Source organism: Leptinotarsa decemlineata, unplaced genomic scaffold (assembly GCF_025532065.1).
Source record: "Leptinotarsa decemlineata unplaced genomic scaffold, Ldec_3_MD MMD2_P_RNA_scaffold_4, whole genome shotgun sequence".
NCBI classification, from domain to species: domain Eukaryota; kingdom Metazoa; phylum Arthropoda; class Insecta; order Coleoptera; family Chrysomelidae; genus Leptinotarsa; species Leptinotarsa decemlineata.
In genome coordinates, this window is record NW_027412531.1 from 5,961,753 (window position 1) to 5,969,922 (window position 8,170).

The window sequence follows — 8,170 nt, forward strand, 5'->3', positions numbered from 1 at the left end:
TGCAAAGCAAATCGATGTTCGTAGTCTTGGTATGCCAAACATCCAATAATTCCCAAGGTTCAGCATTCTCAATCAAATAGTCGATCGATTAAGTTATACCCCTTCCAAAATATCTGACCAATTCCATTGGAGGTTTGAGATTACCGAAACTATCAGAATATTGTACGGCATTGCCGTTTTCAATGTAAGCTACCCAATGAGTGCCTGCATTCAATTGAGAATCCAAGTTCAATACAGCACATTCTAGCAGTCGAGGACCACGAGTTGGCAACGTGTCGCGCATAAAGACTCCACGAAAATGTGGAATTTTCAGTTGACGGGCACATTTTTGAATTTCCGAATCGTATAATGCTCTATGGGGTAGCTTCGGTAGGAGTTTTTTTGCTTTTTCAAGTAAAGATTTTGCCCTTTGGTTTGTTTTTTTTTTTAGGAACAGACCAAATCCTTGAGGTGTTTTGCGTAGGTACAAACCGGAACCTAAATGTTCCATAGCTTTATTGTGACGTTGATCTTCTTCAAGTTTCTTTTTGGCATTTTCAGCATCTAATACGGTTTTTGCGATATATGTATAAGGAGAAGGATTCCTCCAGATTTTACTTCGAATGGTATTATGCTAGGTATCCGTATGTTTTTACGTCCTCCAGCTTGACTCAATGCCATTTTAGCAGCTCGCAAAACCGGAGCACTAGTAAATGAAAAACTAACCAAATTTCAAGGTGACATCTCCAAAAAGATTACCGAAAAAAATTCGAAGGTACAATCTACTATCAAGGAAATCAAAAAGATACAAAATGAAGTTTAAGCATAACCATAATGAAAGAGCGGGACCATCAGTCGTCATGACTTCCAAAGACAAGATTCAACTTGTCAACGAACTACATAAACCAATTAGAAAAAAATATCCTCGACGCCGTACAGTTATCAAAGGAATAGATGACTTATGGCAGATGGACTTGGCTGAGATGAGATCGTTCGCTCACCAAAATCGAAATATCAAAATGATTCTAGTCGTCCTAGATTGATTTTCGAAATTTGTGTGGACTCGACCACTGAAATCAAAAACGGGAGAGGAAATTACGAAAACGTTTGCAGATATCTTGAAACATACGAAACAATGTCCAAAGATAAAAAATGTACGTAAAATGGCTGGGTTTGGATAACAAACACAAAAGTTGGATCGAAAATGTCGATTTTGTATAGAATCTCATGGAAAACAAGCACACTGACAATGTATTGGGAGGGCCTTTTGTGAAGAAATATTTGTGTGTTTAACAAACACACAATATCTGAAACGGACCACGTGATCTGAAGCTATAAGAGCGCATGCAAACACAGATGGGTATTCAGTTTGGAAATGTCTCTCGATAGTGGTTACGGTAGTGAAGTTGAAGTAATGTTCGACAGTGGTGGTTAAGATTAAAATGGAAATCTAAATGCAATAGACAGAGCATTGGAGTAATACAAAATGGCTGCTCGAAACGAACATCAATTGCTGTTGATGGCATTCCCCATGTCAACTTATGAAATTCGATGTGGCCTAAGTCCATACAGAGACTTCAGCCCATGCATAATTTTGAAGCAGCAGTTCTCCATTCGTTACATCAATTTAACAAGTTAAATGCAACAAATGAAGGAAAATTTATTCGAATCACAAATCGATGAAGATGTAGACGAATATGATCCAATTACAACACGTTGCGGGAATTACATTTACGTCACACAGTACATCGAAAGTAATACCAAATAAGTTTCCATTTCCAAGGACACCACGAACATGGAGCTGTTTCAACGAGATGAAAACGAGATCCTGAATACTCACCTTAGTGTGCTCTCTGACCGTATCGCTATGCTAGATGCTTTGAACTTTTGTGATTATTATCGAGGTGTTTTCAATATAATAAAATCATGGTTACGTGAGAATAAAACTAATTTAACTTTGGAAAAAATCATAGAAGGTTTTTGTCAAGCTTCAGCTCTAGATAGTCTGTATGCTAATGCTTTACGTGAATATTCATTTTATTATAAACAAAAAATAGTGTATGATTTATGTAATAAATGAGGAATTGTAACATTTGTTTCATTCAATGTATAAAGTGAAGAAAAATCAGCTTTAAAAAGTTACTTGATTGAATAAAACACCAAAATTTCAATATATATTTTATTCAAATTTCATCAACGTGTGTGCACAACAATAAATTAGCATACAAAATTTCAATATATTTCATTCGAATTATATCAACGTGTACATGTACAATAATAAATACAAAAACTGAAATACTCAAACATATTTCTGTCTGCAGTCAATTCTTGAAAAGTTGGTGGTCTCCTACCGCTGTTGAAAATTCTCAGAGTAACACACACCTATCAGTCAGATTCAAACAAAGACAGAATATATCAATTAACCACATCAACAGAAATAAAATCCAAATGATAACCCCATTTCAAGGTATAGTCCCCCAAGGTAAAGTGTCAGATGATTTGGGGATTAATTTTCGTTTATCGTCGTGTGGACTCAAGCCTATTTTCATCTGCTTGATACTGAAAACGTTGTGAGCGTATGATCGAATAGTAAACTGCTCACAAATTTTTTCTTTAAAATTTATGAGACAATCGATATAATCTTTGAAATCAATTCTATTTTTGACTACATTATATCGAATTCCCTTTGATTTTTTGATAACTTTTCCACCCTGCACTTTGTAGGTGTACATTTTGGAACGCAACCCTGCAAAGTGCGTGATGATTTTACCATTTGCTTCATCTTTCATTAACCCAGGAATTTTTTTATTCACAAGTGGAATTTGAAACTTATCATCGGACGAATAATCGAAAGTATCAAATTTTGATAGGTTATTTTTGATGAGTTTTTGATAGACATCTTCACACGTTATTTCGTAGATGAAGCTATCTGTATCTGTATCTGTATACATCAACTTGCAATTTTCTATACCTACAGTGGGCACCATGAAATCGTAATGGAAATCAAACATGCATGTTTTTGAAATATCTAAAATTGCCATTCCGATGTACAGAGGTTTATTGAAAACAAATTCAGTCTTTTTCAATTCAATAACCACCAAGTCTGTATCGAAAACGGTTCGACTCTGAAATCGAGGGCTCGCAATTAAATTTTTGGCGCCATAAGGACCGTTCCAGGAATTCATAAGTTTGACCACCCTGTGTAACCGAATGTTTTCCATCGTGTTTCCAAAAACAGCATTAATCATTATTTTTTGTCAAAAGAACTGGTGGCTGCAGCCCTAAGACGAGTATTCAACTCGATATAGGGACGCAGCCATGCAGATTGTTTGAATTTCTCAACCCGATGAATTTTGGTTAGAATCAAACCGTTTTTCAATGCTTGTTTCAAGTTGCGATAATGCAAAATATATTTATTTTTATTATACAGGGTACCCATTAATTTTTTTTGTTTGGAATTTGGTGGTGCCTGATGCTCTGGACAAAACCGAAAAGCTTTATACGAATCATGTAATCTCTCAGGGTATTCCAAATCAACTTCCAATATGTAGCCTTCTGAAGAATTGTCAGGAATTTCAGTTACATCTTTGTCAAAATTTTCCACCCAGTGAAAACCGTCGTAAGGTAAAAATTCTGACAATGCCAATCTATATAAATTATTGACGTCTGAATATGAAAGATATTTTGGAGGTTTTTCGGGATTGTATGCTTCCATATATTTATTATTTGTTTCAGAATATCTATTTGAACAAACCGAGATTCCGCCCCTTATCCCCTTTTCTACAAACATAATCATGTCAATGTCTTTTAAAATCTGTAATTTACACTTCGTATACTTCAACATGGCATCCCACGTGTAACCAGGCATAGTATAATACCATGCGGGGTCCAACCTTTAATTTGCCATGCTTCTTTGACGGAAATTCTCAAAAACGTCTGCCGGTAATGAAATATCTGTTGTCAAATATAGGTCCGCATACGATCCCAAATTTGTAATTTCGAATGATACCCAAACATTTTGTGCGTGAGTATATTTCTCTTCTGTTATGTATTCATCATTCAATTTATTATAGAATTCTTCTCGTGATGATAACTCGGTGATGTTCAATTTTTCCATGCTATCTATATATTCATACGGAAATACTCCCTTCCTGGTGAGAAGAGCAAATTTCTCCTCATCTAAATGATTAAATTCATTTTTTTAATTTCCAAATTTGATCCAATGTGGATACTAATTTATCCAACGATGTTCCCATGAATCGAAAAGAATCTATAAATCGAAATTTAAGTTTAGTTTCAGCATCCTTCTGTGTAAAGAAAATGTATTTTTCTTTATTTGAGGGAAGTATGCTCACACAGCCTTTTTTTGCGATATCTCTGATAATGAAGTGACTGTCGTATCCTGAAAGATTATGAAAAGTAATGGGTACCACGAATAATTTTCGAAAGTTGACATTACAGGGGGCTTGGTGGGCAAAACCGCGGAACGCCCATGTATAGTGATCGTGATCGTACACGATAACATCTTTGGGGGCGAAGGGTTTTTCGCAAATATGACAAGTCGTTGCAGCACCGATATTATTCAAAGGCACTGTCATCGGCTCAATATTCCTAATTTTAGATTCAACAAATTCTGCAATATCAGACAACTCATCGGCAAACCATTTCATACAGTCTTCACCTCGAAAGCTTTTGAAATGAGAGAGACTGTCGTCATAGGAACACTTGAAGTAGTAGCCTGCACTGAAAGGTATATGTTTTTGGTATTTTGTAGTTTTGTTAGATATGCTTTCATTACATTTTCCCAACAGTGACTCGAAATCAGCAAAAATTATAAACGGACATTTTTGTTTATGAACATAATTTCGAAAATCCACATAACCGGATATAGGAAAGAAAATTTTACAATCATTCACTTTTTCGCACAAAACAGTATGATGATTTAATTTTTGCTGACTTGAAAAATAATTAAGGTATCTATCACAAAAGATTTTTTTCTTGCAATTTTTGTCCAGTTGTCTACTTAATAATCGAGACATGTTTTTGATCCAACAATAATGGAATTTAATTTCAGTCTCGTCATCGTCATTAATGGTTGGAGCTTCATAATCATTCAGTTTTGGGAAATATTTGTCTTGAATTAATAACAAATTAACATGTCTGCCTCGTTTTGTTGTCATGAGTCTGGCAGGTACTACTACAAAAAATGATTTTTCTTCTTCTTGATTTAATTCCAAAGTGTAAACATTTACAGAAATATCATTAAGTTTCTCAAATTTGGAAATTTGATGTAAATCCATTGGAGTATTCAGCCATGTAGTATTCAAAACTGTAGAATAGTGTGGGTATTTTGACACTCTTTGTGGATGTTTCGCTACAGGATACAAGGCGCTAATAATACTCCAATAGAAGCACATTTCGTCATCGTTTCGTTCATTAATGCATGCCTGCTTTCTTGCGATTTCTTGCGGCAGTGGAATGAAAGAAGAACCGTTACCAATCACATATTTATTAATTGCTACTTTCAACAAAAGAATTTTACTCAAAGCCCACCTCGACTGTTGCTCTTCGAATTCGACTAATTTATTCAATGTAACATCCACAGCGTTTTCATTGTACCAAGCAGCCAAGTCAGTGCTTAAATCGATAACTTTATTTGGCGTACTGAAATATTTGCGATCAACAATTTCCCCATCATTTGATTTTTTAATAAAATCCCCTGATAAAGTAAAATTAACTTTGAGGCATGACATTTGTTTCAAAATTTTGGAAATCTCACGTTTGAATAATGGAAAAACATCGTCTAGAAACTTTTTAGGATCTTTATGAGTTAAATTGATGATTACTTTCGTTGTTACTCTACTATTGAAAACATTGTTAATATTCAGCCACTTCACCGTAGTGCTTCGTCGTTTCAAACCCGAGCCTATACGTTCATTATTCATCATTTTTATAATCACTTCGAAGCGTTTCAATTTCCCAATTTGTGTAATTATTTTCTTTTTTTCCCCAACCGACAATTTAATTTTTTTCATAGCTAAACCGCATTTCTTTATATGTTTATTAATAAATTGTAAAGCTTGTTTGACAACATGATCCGAATAATTATCATTGATTTGTAAAATATATTTATCAATTACCGACTTGATTTTTGGAAAATCGACCATTTGGATTTTATTTATTGACATGACTCACCGATATTTTGTTCACAAATAAAATTCTAGGTGTTATGAGTCGGTTTTGGAAGCTGCAGAGAATTGAATTTCGTTCTGTGGACACTGTTGGGATGGTTGTGGAAGCTGCTGTAATTTGAAACTCGTCCTGGAAAGGTTGCAAAGTTGGATTTGGATGTAGTTGACTGAACTGATACTGCACACGTTGATGTAGTGTTCTGAAATAAATTTGATTTTCAATGCAAATATACACCAGAGAAAAATAAAATTCAAGATTGGGGGTAATGTGTTTCATGGAGTGATTGTGAAAAATGAGCGAGCTACAGTTAAAATTGAAAAAATCAACTGTCATTCGAAACAACTAATTTAAAACACATATTTTGCAAGTACTAAACATATAAAAAATATTGAAAACACTTCTTTATGCGGATCATATCTATGAATGAAAAACTTTTTGAGTCGAACAAAAAATATAGTATACAACCACAAACTCTATACATATATTGAACAAAGAAAAAATGCAGTACTAACCTTTATTTCGTACAATTTCAAATGAAACAACACGCCAGCGTATTTTCCTCATACAAATTTCTTCTAAATGGGGGTGATACCTCTCCGTCACTCGGTGTGGTAACGAATTGTTGTTGTTGTTAATTGGTTCCCTCTTCACGACTGAATTTGAAGTTCAGGAAATCCACCTGCGAGAAACCAAAAATAAAAAAACAATGTTTCAAATTATACGAACACTATCTCAATAAACGACAACATGAATGAAAGTTATTCGTAACTCACTATGCGTTTTATTCAACTAGAAAGCTGGTCACAAAATGAGCTTCTGTTTACTACATAATAAATGTGTATATAGACAAGATATGGCATTGTCAAAGGCAACTGGATAAAATAAGAGAAAAACTCTTATTCAGCTTGGATGATTCTAACATCAAAACGAATTGTACGATACAATAATTACTGTAAGAGATAATATTCGAGAGAAATGGATGTCAGCAATTAGCGGTTCTTATCTTTTATTCATTATTGAAGATTGAGAAATATCAGTAATTGTTATTTCTTATCTTCTGATGTATGTAGGATAAAAATAGTTGTCCAGGGTTGTCTTGAGGAATACGTAAATAACTCTGAACCGTTTTGTATTACAAAATAATTGAAAAAAACGTTAATCCTCAAAAACTATGTATAGAAAAACACTCAAGTATATTGATCTGAGAAAAACTTTGAAAAATTAATGATAATTCAACAACAACTCTCACGACCTTTGAATCAAATTACATTTGAATGAATTCTTTTGTGGAAGAGTCAAAAACGAATGAAAAATCTTGCAATAAAATGAACATGAAAAACACTTACTTTCAGATAAAATCGTTGCACTTGTCACTAGTATCACTGATACAACTAACTCATCATTTCGCCCCGCAGGAGGTATTTATAGGAATATAAGTGATGACATATTTCAAAATCGAACGAAGAGCCTTTGTTCCGTCGCTTTGAGAACTGCATATCTCTGTGTGCTGATTCAGCATTCACAGTGATCAATGCCACCTTGGATAAGAATAGGAAAATAGGTGATGACATATTATGCAATCAAACAAAGGGCCTTTGTTTCGTCACTTTGAGCCACGTGTCTGGCTTTATCGATAAGTGATAGTGATAATGCTGCATACCTATATTATATGTTTCTATCAACTTGAAATGAAACAACATTTACTCAATAAAAATATTAATTTTTTTTATTCAATTTCATAATTGTTGTACAACTCTAATCAAAAATTTTTCTCTAGCCTTGTTGCGTTTTCTGGAACAAATTCAACAGTGTTTTTTTTAAATGACGAAGATCTTGAAATATCTTTTTCAATTCAAATATGAATGGTGTATTCTTTGGTATTGCGCCTGCGCAAATACCCTCATCGACTGATGTCGAACTAATCGATTTCCATTGTTTACACTAGCCTTCACGCAAATTTCCTTAGAATTTCACCCACATTCGGTACGTTTACATATTG

General features: G+C 34.1%; 1 long non-coding RNA gene across 2 annotated transcripts; it reads right to left on the bottom strand.

Moving 5' to 3' along the window:
• Positions 1 to 2,201: 2,201 nt before the first annotated feature.
• Positions 2,202 to 7,332, bottom strand: LOC111510702 (uncharacterized). 2 transcript variants are annotated; one of them, XR_012468457.1, is made up of 3 exons: positions 6,945 to 7,332; positions 6,684 to 6,850; positions 2,202 to 6,370 (listed from the first exon to the last, which is right to left on the bottom strand). It is a non-coding gene; the product is annotated as an uncharacterized lncRNA (long non-coding RNA). The 2 variants fall into 2 exon arrangements; XR_012468456.1 differs by having other exon boundaries at positions 6,684 to 7,332.
• Between the last annotated feature and the right edge of the window lie 838 nt (positions 7,333 to 8,170).